The 12,949-nt window shown below is 34.8% G+C and overlaps 1 non-coding gene across 1 annotated transcript; it reads left to right on the plus strand.

Annotated features, from left to right (window-relative positions):
• Window positions 1–12,254: 12,254 nt before the first annotated feature.
• Window positions 12,255–12,327, plus strand: TRNAE-CUC (transfer RNA glutamic acid (anticodon CUC)). Its single transcript has one exon. It is a non-coding gene; the product is annotated as a tRNA-Glu (tRNA).
• The last annotated feature ends 622 nt before the right edge of the window (window positions 12,328–12,949 follow it).

A 12,949-nucleotide genomic window follows, 5' to 3' on the forward strand; every position in this document is an offset into this window, starting at 1 on the left:
ACAAAGCTACAGTAATCAAGACAGTATGGTACTGGCACAAAAGCAGAAATATAGATCAATGGAACAGGATAGAAAGGCCAGAGATAAACCCACGCACATATGGTCACCTTATCTTTGATAAAGGAGACAAGAGTATACAATGGAGAAAAGACAGACTCTTCAATAAGTGGTGCTGGGAAAACTGGACAGCTTCATGTAAAAGAATGAAATTAGGACACTTCCTAACACCATACACAAAAATAAACTCCAAATGGATTAGAGACCTAAATGTAAGGCCAGACACTATAAAACTCTTAGAGGAAAACATAGGAAGAACACTCTATGACATAAATCACAAAAAGATTCTTTTTGATTCACCTCCTAGAGAAATGGAAATAAAAACAAACAAACAAAAAAAACCAAATGGGACCTAATGAAACTTAAAGGATTTTGCACAGCAAAGGAAACCATAAACAAGACGAAAAGACAACCCTCAGAATGGGAGAAAATATTTGCAAACAAAGCAACTGACTAAGGATTAATCTCCAAAATATACAAGTAGCTCAATGTCAAAAATACAAAGAACCCAATCCAAAAATGGGCAGAAGATCTAAATAAACATTTCTACAAAGAAGATATACAGATTGCCAACAAACACATTAAAGGATGCTCAGCATCACTAATCATTAGAGAAATGCAAATCAAAACTATAATAAAGTATCACCTCACACAGGTTAGAATGGCCATCATCAAAAAAATCTACAAAACAATAAATGCTGGAGAGGGTGTGGAGAAAAGGGAACACTCTTGCACTGTTGGTGGGAAGGTAAATTGATACAGCCACTATGCAGAACAGTATGGAGGTTCCTTAAAAATCTAAAAATAGAACTACCATATTACCCAGCAATCCCACTACTGGGCATATACCCTGAAAAAACTATAATTCAAAAAGAGTCATGTACCACAATGTTCACTGCCGCACTATTTACAATAACCAGGACATGGAAGCAACCTAAGTGTCCATCGACAGATGAATGCATAAAGAATGTGTGGCACATATATACAATTGAATATTACTCAGCCATAAAAAGAAACGAAATTGAGTTATTTGTAGTGAGGTGGATGGACCTAGAGTCTGTCATACAGAGTGAAGTAAGTCAGTGAAAAGAAAGAACGTGTGCTAACATATATATATGGACTCTAAAAAAAAAAAAAAAGTGGTTATAAAGAACCTAGGGGCATGACAGAAATACAGATGCAGATGTAGAGAATGGACTTGAGGACATGGGGAGGGGGAATGGTAGGCTGGGACGAAGTGAGAGAGTAGCATTGACACATATACACTATCAAATGTAAAATAGATAGCTAGTGGGAATCAGGTACATTGCACACAGAGATCAGCTTGGTGCTTTGTGACCACCTAGACGAGTGGGATAGGGAGGGTGGGAGGGAGATGCAGGAGGGATGGGATATGGGTATATATGTATACATAGAGCTGATTCACTTAGTCATACAGCAGAAACTAATACAATACTGTAAAGCAGCTATACTCCAATAAAGATGTTAAAGAAAAAAAAGTAAGTGGTGCAGGCCTGCTATGATTTCAGTTCAGTTAGAAATGATTTCCTATACACACTACTATCTATAAGATTGATAACTAATAAGGACCTACTGCATAGCACAGGGAATGCTACTCAATACTCTGTAATGACCTATATGGGAAAAGAATCTAAAGAAGAGTTGATATATGTATATCTATTACAGATTCACTTTGCTGTACAGCAGAAACTAACACAACACTGTAAATCAACTATACTCCAATGAAAATTAATTTAAAAATAAATAAATCTATTGACAAAAGAAAAAAGAAGTGATATCCTAGATAAAAGGTTTTTCTGAGTGTATCATTAAGGCAAGACAAACTATATATAACTGAATAAACTACAGAGATGATTCTTCTTACCACTATGGCTGCTCTGTTGCTGTTGTTTCTCTTGTGTGTGTGTGTCTTTTTAATCAGAGATTCACTTTGATTAACAGAAAACTAAGAGTATAACCAAAATACTACCCCATAAGAAACTTGAGAAGGAAATAGGAATGTTCAATAGAATAAATAACAAGAAGCTTACATTAGTAATTAGGCCATCTGGATTCTAATCTCTGTATTGGTTATCTATAATATTGGAAGGTCATATGGCCAGCATTTAAATAGTATATGGATGCTAGTTCATCTTTCAAAAGCATGCAGAGGTATTTTAATTGAATCTGGCTAATATTCTGAGAATAGACGACAGCAAAGTAAGAGTCAAACATGGAGATAAAAATACAAGGTTATTGTGAATAATTCATTGAAGATGATGGTACTCAGCCCAGAGTGAAGGCAGCAGAGACAGCAAGAAATGGTCAGAATCTGGAGGTAGTGGAGGCAATGGATCTTGATTGGATTGAATATGGATGTGAGAGAAAAAGAGAGGTTAAAGGTAGCTCTAAAAGTTTTGACCTGAGCCACTGGAAGGATGGTGTTATCAACAGAATGGCAGCTGACAGCAAGACTGCCTGATGCCAAGTGACTGCATAATTTAGAACCTTGGCTCTGCCACACACCATGTGATTTTGGACAAGTTACTTAACTTTTTTGTGCCTCCTTTTCCTTATAGGTGAAAAGGAGTTGGTCGTATTATTACTATATAAGGTTGTTAAATAAGTGAGAGAATTTATGTAAAGTATTTAGAACAGTAGGTGGTACATAATAAACCCTCAATAAATTATATTTTCTATTATTCTTTGAAATCCAGCCTGAGAATAAAGACTCTGGCTAGTATCTTTATGTAGACAGAGAGGTAGTACTACAGTCAGATAGGAAGTTCTGATGTCACAGTCCACAGGCTAAGGATCACTACATTTGTGCAAAATCAAGCCACTGAATGCACTTCCTGCTTAATTAGATCCCACGTTTGCTCAACCAAATGAGTAATTGGCTGCCATGAAATTTGCCTCCAAATGGACTATGACTAATGGATACCAAAATGGATAGTTTAGTGGCAGCGTTTAGTCTCAATCAATGTATCTAACACGGAATCTTCTGAGTTTCCACTCCTGTGTTTAAAAACAAAATAGATTAAATTGTTGCATGATGGTGGACTCCAGCTGGACAAACTTGGTTTCCGTTTATGTCTTCACCACTCACTCACTGTGTGACATTCAGTTCCCTCATTTATGAATGGACATAAGAGTGTTAATAACCCCATGGAATTATTCAGTGGACTAAATGAAATGACAAATGTAAATCACAGCATAGTGCTAAGGGTATAGTAATTGTTCAGTAAGTGTTAACTTTTATTATAATGATGATGATAAAATTCTGATGATGATAAATGGAATCAAGCTGCACAGTCATTTATGAATTGGTAATCAAAAAATGACAAAAAGCTTTTTGCTATAACATTTTCTAAGTTCTACTAACTTTTAAAAGTTCAATAGAGAAAATTATTCATGAGTGTTTAATAATGGAATCAGGTGCCACAGCCCTCACATAGATAAAATATTTTAGGTTTTTATATGGCTCCCAGACAACATACCTCCTGTTACTTTTTACCCATTCTTTTTCTAAGAAGAATAACATATTAAGTTTTATGTATATGTCAGAATCCTTTAGGACTACTTAATCTCTTTTTGAAGCACTGTAGAAAGTAATGAGATCCCCAAAGAAAGCCTGAGGGCCTCTAAATAACCAGAAAGGAACAGCTAATCTCTTACAACCAAGCCTTGTAAAATAGCAATTTGTTCATTAATGATAGAAATAAAGCATTTTCACTTGAGGATTAATCCTCATCTTCCATAAAACAAAATCACCTTCTGCTTACATGTGAAAAAGAAACACAGACTGGGCTATAGTTAGTGGAGTAAATCTTGCATAATGCACCAGCATTAACAGTGCTGTTTTTAAAAAAAGAAAGAAGGAAAGAAAATCTCATTAGCACCTTATATTATGGAGCATTTAAGGTAATCAGCAAAGGAAGGGGGTCTTACAGTGCAATTAGTGGCTGTTAAATTTAGAGAAAATTAGAGGGGCTATTCTCTTTCCAGTTCCTAGTCAACTTTGTCTCAAACGGGCTAAATTTTTTAAGGGCTGGTTCATTAAGAAACAATCAAAGCAGCTGTAGTTCTCCATGTTAAAATAAGAGCCAGCATATTTTATGCCTCTAGGCAACCCAGTGGGACACTAAGGGGATGTTTCCCAGCATAGCAATTTTTTTCTTTTTTTTTTTAACCCCTGAATGCCTGCAGGACTAGGTTTCTGAAATAGTAAATATTTGTATCATACTTTGTACTTGAATTATACTTTATTTTTTCTCACCTTATACACTTCATATTTGTGCAAGACTTTATATTTTACAAAGAGGCCTACAATCATTTCCTTGGGCTATTACTTACAACAATCAAATGGGGAAATTAAGTGCTGTATCAAACCTGTTTTAAAGAAGGAGGGTTTCCTTTGTGGTGCAGTGGTTGAGAATCTGCCTGCCAATGCAGGGAACATGGGTTCGAGCCCCGGGTCAGGAAAATCCCACATGCCGTGGAGCCACTAAGCCCGTGAGCCACAACCACTGAGCCTGTGCGCCACAACTACCGAAGCCCGTGTGCCTAGAGCCCGTGCTCCGCAACAAGAGAAGCCACCGCAATGAGAAGCTCGCGCACCGCAACAAAGAGTAGCCCCCGCTCACTGCAACTAGAGAAAGCCCAAGCCCAGCAACGAAGACCCACACAGCCAAAAATAAATAAATAAAATAAATAAATTTATTAAAAAGGATGGAAACGCCTATATTTATCCAACTATCTATTTATCTACCTACATACCTATCTACCCATCTATCATCTATATTTATTTATCTAATATTTATCATCTATCAATATCTGTATCTATCCAACCATCCATCCATCCATCCAACTTTTACATCTATCTATCTATCAATATCTGTCAATCTATCTATGATATTAGGCTACTTGTGAAATTATGTAGAGGAACAATTTGATTTTCAAGATCCATTTGTTAAATCTACTGTACAAAGTTCCCTGAACCTTACAAAGTGGAAAAGTTGTGAGATAAAGATTATAATGTATTGGGTTTCACTCTTTAAAATGTTTTCATTATTCTTTTCATCATGTCCCAGTCTATTTTTAAACACTATTATAAAGAAATTAAATGCTGAGTTTCAGTCCAAGATGGTGGGATAGGAGGATCCTAAACTCACCACCTCCCCTGGACACAGTAAATGTATTCATACACATTGAGAAATTCTCTCTGAAAGAAATCCAGAAACTAACTGAGTGACTCTTCACTTTGGATGAACAAGAAAATATCCACATTGGGGAGGTCTTGGTACATGTTCAACTATTGGGAGTGACTAAACAAAGAGTGTGGCTTGAATAATCACAAAGATTTTGAGAGACAACAAAGAGCTTGGGCCAGGAAGGATGGTAAGTTTCATTTCCTACACGAGACCACTCCATCAAGACTGGGAAGGGCGGCTGCTTTATCTACTGCACAGAAGCCAACAGAGGGACAAAAGGAGAATGAGGAAAGACAGGAATATGTTGCAAACAAAACAAGATAAAATTCCAGAAACAGACCTTAATGAAACAGAGATAAGTGATTTACCTGGTAAAGAGTTCAAAATAATGGTTATAAAAATGCTCACCAAAGTCAGTAGACAAATGGATGAATAAGGGGAGAATTTCAACAAAGAGAGAAAAAAATATAAGAAAGTACTCAACAGAAATCATAGAGCTGAATAATACAATAACTGAGCTAAAAAACTTAAAATAGAGGGTTCCTCAGCAGACTAGATGAAGCAGAAGAAAGGATCAGTGAAATTGAAAGCACAGCAGTAGAATCAGTCCAGTCAGAGGAGCAAAAAGAAAAAAATAATGAAAAAGAGATAAGATAGCTTAAAGGACTTATGAGACACAGTCAAATGAACCAATATTAACATTATAGGGGTCACCAAGAGACAGTGGCAGCATGTTTATTTAAAGATGTAGTGGTTAAAATCTTCCTTAACCTGGAGCTAGAAACAGACATTCTGATCCAGCAAGCTCAGAGAAGACAAAGAAGATAGATCCAAAGAGAAACACACAGAGACTTATTACAATGAAATTGTCAGAAGTTAAAGATTAGGAGAGAATCTTAAAAGAAGCGAAAGAAAAAAAATCATTACATACAAGGGAATGCCCATAAGACTATCAGCAAATATTTTACCAGAAATTTTGCAGTCCAGAAGGGAGTGGCATAATATGGCACTTTAGTGGCAAAGTGCTAAAAAAAAAAAACCCCAAAACAAAAAACTGCCAACCAGGAACACTCTATCCAGAAAAGTTGTCCTTCAGAATTGAAAGAGAGAGAAAGTTTTCCAGACAAGCTTTTGCTTATGTGAAAAACCCTTTAGCTCTCATCATCACTGTAACAGAATTACAAGAAATGTCAAAGGGACTTCTTAAGCTGAAACCAAAGGATGCTAATTAGTAACAGGAAAACATATGAAAGTATGAATCTCATAGGTATAAATAAACATGTAGTTAAATTCAGAAACCTCTAATGTGTTAATGGTAGTGAATAAATCACTTATTAATTTAGCATAAAGGTTAAACAACAAAAGAAGTAAAAATAACTATAACTACAATAATTTGTTGATAGATACATAAGGTAAAAATATGTAAATTGAAACATCAACAACATAAAAACATGTGGGAAGAGAATAAGATTCAGCATGCATTGAAAGATAAATTATCATTAGCTTAAAGTAGACTGTTTTAAATACAATATGTTTTATGAGAGTCTTATTCTAAGCACAAAGCAAAAATCTATACCAGATACACTAAAGATAAAGAGAAAGTAACCTAAGGATACCACCAAATGAAGAATATCAAATCAAAAAGAAGATAACAAGAGAGGAAGAAAAAGAAAGAAAATAAAAGGAGTTACAAAACAACCAGAAAAAAAATTAAAATGGTAATAGTAAGTCCACACCTGTCAACAATTACTTTAAATGGAAATGGACTATATTCTCCAGTCAAAAGACACAGAGTGGCTGAATGGTTAAAACAAAAGACCCATCTATGTGCTGCCCACAAGAGACTCACTTCAGCTGTAAAGAAACAGATGGAAAGTGAAGGGATAGAAAAAGATATTCCATGAAAATGGAAACTAAAAGAAAGCAGAGGCAGCTCTACTTATATCAGACAAAATAGACTTTAAGTCAAAACCTAAACAAGAGACAAGAAGATCATTATAATGACAAAGGGGTCAAGTAAACAAAAAGATATAGCATTTGTAAATATTTACACATCTAACATAGGAGGGCTTAAATAAACAAAGCAAATTAATATTTACAGACTGAAGGGAGAAACAGAGTAACAGAACAGACTTTTTCCCAAAACAAACATACAAATGGCCAACAGTTACATAAAATGTGACTCAACAACACTAATTATCAGGGAAACACAAATCAAAACCACAAGGAGTTGTGTCACACCTGGTGGAGCAGCTATCATCAAAGAACAAGAAATAAGTGTTGGTGATGGTGTGGAAAAATGGGAACCCTTTTGTACTGTTGGTGGGAATATAGATTAATGCAGACACTGTGGGAAAAGAATGGAGGTTTCTTAAGAATTAAAATAAAGCTATCATATGATCCAGTAATCACATTTCTGGGTATATATCCAGAGGAAATTAAAAACAGGATATCAAGGAAACATCTGCACTACCATGTTCACTGCAGCATTATTCATAACAGCTAATATATGGAAACAAACTAAGTGTCCATCAACAGGTGAATGGATAAAGAATATGTGAGTTATATATCATATCACTTACACACACACACACACACAAATGAACATTACTCAGCCAGGATAAAAGAAGGAAATCCTTTTGTTTGTGACAATGTGGATAGACCTTGAGGGCATTATACTAAGTGAAATAAGGGAGAAAAGGACAAATTCTGCATGATATCACTTACATGTGGTATCTACAGAAGCAGGGTGGTTGTTAGGGGTAGAGGGTAGAGGAAATGACTGAAGGTGGTCGGAAGTACAAACTTTCAACTATAAGATGAATAAGTTCTGAGGATCTAATGTAAAACATAGTGACTACAGTTGATAATAGTGTATGGTATATTTAAAACTCACTAAGATAGTAGATCTTAAATATTCTCATCAAAAAAAAAGAAACATAAATATGTGAGGTGAACAATGTGCTTGATAATTAACTAGATGGAGGAAATTCTTTCACAATGTAAATGTATATAAAATCACCATGATGGGGGGCTTCCCTGGTGGCACAGTGGTTGAGAGTCCACCTGCTGGTGTAGGGGACACGGGTTCGTGCCCTGGTCCCGGAAGATCCCACATGCCGCAGAGTGGCTGGGCCTGTGAGCCATGGCTGCTGAGCCTGTGAGCCATGGCTGCTGAGCCTGTGAGCCATGGCTGCTAAGCCTGCGCATCCGGAGCCTGTGCTCCGCAACAGGAGAGGCAACTACAGTGAGAGGCCCGCATACCACAAAAAAATAATTTAAAAAAATTAAAAATCACCATGATGTATACTTTAAATATCAAACAATTTTATATGCCAGTGATAGCTACCTCAATAAAGCTGAAATAAAAAGAAAAAAATTATATGCTCCTTTTGTCCTTACATGTGGAGCCATATAAAACAATTGCTTTAATTGAAAGATATAATTTCAGCTTTCTAAAACATTGTCTCTGAAATCATATAAGTTGAAATGTAGTCACATATGTGTAACTGATTTATGAACTGTAAATTACTTAAATATAATCTTATATTTTATCTGTGCAGATTATTATTGATAACTAGCTGTTTGGCTTTCCACACACTAAACATAAAAGCTGTACAAGCATTTTGGGGAAGAGGCAAGCAGGCTCATGAGAAGCCATATAGACTATTTCTAATAATTATAGGATTTGGTTAAAACCAAATTTATTGATTCTGAAAATTAGAAGCTTGGGCTGAGAAAGTACAATCATAGTAACATTTATTATTGCTCGTGAAGTTATAAACATGTAGACTGAACAGAACTAAGTATACAGGGCCTTACAAGTTTGAAAAAAACTGACCATCTCCAAAAAAGAAACTGACACTCAAATAAACTGACACATTTATAAATGTATAGATATTAGCATAGTGATTACTGCAACTTCATATTACAATCTAAAATATATCACCGACATTTTGAAGATTTAAGAAAGACATACTGTACAGGTTCCCCAAGAACACAACAAAACTAAAAATTCATACAATGAGAAATAGACCTTGAAGGCATCTAAAATAGCATGACATAAAAGGCAACTTGAAGGCAAATGTTAGCATTTCCAATGAATTATTCAACATATATAGTACTGGGACAACTGACTTCCATTTGTATAATAATAAACTTAGATCACTCCTTATACCGTAACAATACTTTAAAAAACGTTAAAAGAGAAACATAGAAATATTCAAAAATTATTTTAGGGCTTCCCTGGTGGCGCAGTGGTTGAGAGTCTGCCTGCTGATGCAGGGGACATGGGTTCATGCCCCGGTCCAGGAAGATCCCACATGCCGCAGAGCGGCTGGGCCCATGAGCCATGGCCGCTAAGCCTGTGTGTCCGGAGCCTGTGCTCCGCAACGGGAGAGGCCACAACAGTGAGAGGCCTGCGTACAGCAAAAAAAAAAAAAAAAAATTATTAAAAAAATAATCTTAGCTTGCAGTTTGTGCTCATAGGGCAGCTAAAACTCCTGTAGAAAATCTACCGTCTCTCTGGCAGAAGGAAGAAACAAAACAAAATAAAACATAGTTGAGAGAAACCACAGCCACTGGAGAGTAGGGGGAAATAATGGTAAGGAGAGGGCCAGAGATGTGGAGTTCTAAATTTTGCATATAGGTCTGCACAGTTCTGGACTTGACCCTGGTCTCTGGATGTGCAGTGATAACATAAAGCAGCACAGGTAAAGATAAAATAATTTAACCAAAATTTGAGCTAATGCCCAAGAGACAGAATTTGGAATTTATTCTTCTGTATGTTGTTAGGCAAGAACCCAATTTTATCTTTTTTTTTTTTAATGGCTATCCAGTTGTCCCCACACCGTTTACTAGAAGATTATGTTTACCTCTTTGACATGCCACCTATATTATTTACCATATTTCTATATGTATGTGGATCTATTTCTGGGGTTTCTGTTCTACTCCACTTGTCATCTGTCTATTCAGGCTTCAGTACCACTCTGTCTTTATTATGAAATTTTACAGTATGTTTTAAAGTCTTACAGGACCAGTACCCCTTTGGAATTTCTTTTTTCTTCTTCAGTAATTTCCTGGCTCTTTTTGCATTTTATTTTTCCATATAAAGTTTAGTAACAACTTGTTTAGTTCTATAAAAAAGTCTGCTGGTATTTTTATTAGAATCACCCTAAATTAATGAATTAACATAGAAGAACTAACATATTGATGATATTGAGCCATCTTCATTACAAACAGGGAATGTCTACTCATTTGTTCAAATCTAATATTGTGTTGTTCAGGAGTATTTTAAACATTTCCTTGTAAAGGCTTTGCACATTTCTTATTAAGTTTATCCCTAAGCATTTGACCATCTTTGTTGTTACTGTAAATGGGCTTTTTCTCTACCATTACATCTAATAACTAGTTAGTGTTATTATAAGGCTATTGAGTTCTGTATATTAATTTTATGCCATATTAGCTGCCTGAATTATTTTATTGATTTACTTTTATTGCTGGCTCACTATGGGTTTTCAGATATACTAATATATCATCTGACAGTAGCTATAGTTTTTCTTCTTAATTAATAATCATACAACTCTAACCACGGTCCATTTATTTGCATTGGGTCATATCTCTAAGACAATGTTGAATGGCTATGGAATTATTGGGCATCTTTGCCTTGATCCTAATTTTAAAAGTTCATCTAACTATTTTTTGATTAAGTGAGATCCTGGCTTCAGGACTAAGATTATGTTGTAGTATGTTAATAGTTTCTGTCAACTACTATATTCCTGAGTGTTTTTTTAGGAATAAATGTTATATTTGTATGATAATTTTCAACATCTATGCAGATCATTATGATTTTTTCCTTAAATAAAACTATTAAAACCATGTATGATAGTATTGAATTCCCTAACAGTGTTATCAAATTTAAACTTTTAGGATAAATCTCTTTCGTTAATGATATATTATTAGCTTAATGTAGTAGTGGATTCTTTTTTAAAAGATTTTATTTAGTACTTTTGCATCTATATTCAAAAATGATACACATCTATTGTTTTCTTTTTTGTATTGGCTTTGTCAAACTTAGATCATGTTATACTTGCTTCAAAAAAAGAAATTAAGAAAGTTTCCTTTATTTTGAAACTCTGAACAATTTACAGCATAATGAGGCATAGTAGGTTTGGTAGAATTTCTCTGTGAAAACATTTGGTATTCATTTTGTGCAGTATTAGGGTTCTCCAGAGAAACAGATCCCCAATAAGATGTGTGTGTGTGTGTGTGTGTGTGTGTGTTTGTGTGTGTGTGTGTGTAGATATATGTAGAGAAAGAGAGAAAGATAGGAGGAGAGAGATTTATTATAATAAGGAATGGATTTACGCATCTCAGGCTCTCATGCTGAAGACTCAAGAAGAGTTGATGCTGCAGTTTAAGTACAAAGGCCATTTGCTGGCAGAATTCTCTTTTTCTTTGTTGGTGGAGGTGAGTGAGAGAAGGTCAGCTTTTTTTCTGTGAAGAACTTTAACTGATTGCATAAAACCCACCTACAGTATGGAGGGTAATTCACTTTACTCGAAGTCCACTTATGTAAATGTTAATCTCATCTAAAAAATACTTTTACAGAAACATCTAGAATGTTTGACTGAGTATCTGGTACTGTGACCTAGCTGAGTTGATATGCAAAATTAACTATCACACAGTCTTTTTTGGTGGAATAGTTTCTTGGTAACATTTTTTCTTCCTTGGAAAGTGGTATGTTCAAACTTTATATCTATGGTGGGGTCAAACTAGGTTTTCAAATGCATTTATGTATGAATTTGCAAAGTATTTTCTTATGACATTTTTTTTTAAATGTCTTTTATTTCAATGGTTATTTCCCTAGCATATTTATACATTTGATTTTTCTCCTTTTTTCTAATTGATCAAATTGTTGTTGTTTAATTAATTTTCCCTGTAAATTAGGGTTTTGATTCAGGAATTAAATCTACTATGGGGAATTCCCTGGTGGTCCAGTGGTTAGGACTCTGCACTCTCAATGCCGAGGGCACTGGTTCAATCCCTGGTCACGGAACTAATATCCCACAAGCTGTGCGGTATGGCCAAAAAAAAAAATCTACTATGTTCTACTATGTTTCTAATCTCTATACCATTTATTTCTAATTTTATCTTTATTATTTCATACTTCATAATATCTTTTGACTTACTTTGTTGATTTTCTAGGTTTTCTGTACCTGGACTTTACTTGATTTATTTTCACTCTTTTATATTTATTGATTAAAGTGTTTATACTATGAGTCTTCCTCAGATCACTGCCTTAATCATATTCCATACATTTGTATATAAAGGCTTCTATTTATTATCATTTTAGGCAGTTCTTTAAGGTTAGTTTTTATTTCCTCTTCCACAAATGTTTAATAGGAAGAGAAAGGGACTGTTGATTTACTATGTTAAAAATCTCTAGTTTCATTTAATTTTATTAAATTAGAACGTATCCTTTGTAATATGTTTACATTATTCAGTTTATTAGGATTTTTGTAACAGTATTATGAGGAGGGTATAAAATTTCATATATTTCCTTAAAATCCATGTTCTTGATTATACTGATTAAATCTTCTAGATTCTAACTTATTTTTTGTCCAGGATATCTCTTGGATTGTGACTGGAAAATTAAAGTAACCCATTATTACTGTACT

The sequence above is a fragment of the Lipotes vexillifer genome, unplaced genomic scaffold, assembly GCF_000442215.2.
Source record: "Lipotes vexillifer unplaced genomic scaffold, Lipotes_vexillifer_v1.1 scaffold971, whole genome shotgun sequence".
Classification (NCBI taxonomy): Eukaryota; Metazoa; Chordata; class Mammalia; order Artiodactyla; family Lipotidae; genus Lipotes; species Lipotes vexillifer.